This window comes from Typopeltis vanoorti, chromosome 11 (assembly GCF_054136105.1).
Source record: "Typopeltis vanoorti isolate ZY-2024b chromosome 11, IOZ_Tvanoo_1.0, whole genome shotgun sequence".
NCBI classification, from domain to species: Eukaryota; Metazoa; Arthropoda; class Arachnida; order Uropygi; family Thelyphonidae; genus Typopeltis; species Typopeltis vanoorti.
This window is the reverse complement of record NC_143559.1, coordinates 80579991-80580926: the sequence shown is the minus strand read 5'-3', so window position 1 is coordinate 80580926 and position 936 is coordinate 80579991. Positions and strand designations below refer to the sequence as shown.

Below are 936 nucleotides of genomic sequence, written 5' to 3'. Positions count from 1 at the left end.
TCTTAGCATTGGGACGAGCCTATAATGTTATGTGTATCGGTCTTATTTATTTATTTTTATTTTTATTTTTTGTATTCAAATGCGTGCTTTCTTAGTTAATAAAAAATGCACATCATGTTCTACGGAAAAGCATTAGCACATATTCAACCACTTCCAGTAAATAACAAAAAAAAATGACATTTTTTAAAAACTGTAGATGTTTGAACTCTCCAGATATTTCAATGAAACCGAAAGGCTCTCCTGGCTTGCTATCTGATGTAAATGAGACTCGTAACTGACAAAAGAAAATGAAAAATATGAAAGTATTACGCTCCCGGGTGGGCTTGAACCACCAACCTTTCGGTTAACAGCCGAACGCGCTAACCAATTGCGCCACGGAAGCACTCACGTCAATTTGAATTCTGTTTTCCATTTTTTTTTAATTTAGTCGTAGATATTCAATCCATCGATAAGAAGAGATTATCCCTCAGAACTGCCATCTAGCAGCAATATCATTCACTACTGGAAAATTTCGTCCAAATGTAATCGCATAAATCACTAAGCCTAGAAGTTACAGTTACTTTGTTTCCTATTTAAATAATTTGTTTTAATATATCGATTATAACTTCATGAGCTGTACTCTACATTAATTTCCTGGTTTGTATGGCGACTAATAATAAGTGGGGAAAGCACAACTAGGTAATGTATTCTTTATATTGTAATGAATCATAGATAAACGCCACTTAAATCATTCTGCAGGATATCTACATCACCTTTGTTATTCTTTATTATAACTATTACTCTCCCCAGTTTTGCATCATCAGCAAACGCTATTTAAAGGATTAATAACGATTTTCCACCATGTACGCATGATATATAACTAATTAAAAAAAATGCAGGCTAACTATTTCCTTTACAAGAATGCTTGTGGAAACAAAAACAGTTCAATTTATAACA

The 936-nt window shown here is 32.9% G+C and overlaps 1 non-coding gene across 1 annotated transcript; it reads right to left on the bottom strand.

The window, feature by feature from the left end:
* Nucleotides 1-308: 308 nt before the first annotated feature.
* TRNAN-GUU (transfer RNA asparagine (anticodon GUU)) lies at nt 309-382 on the bottom strand. Its single transcript has one exon. It is a non-coding gene; the product is annotated as a tRNA-Asn (tRNA).
* Nucleotides 383-936: the final 554 nt, after the last annotated feature.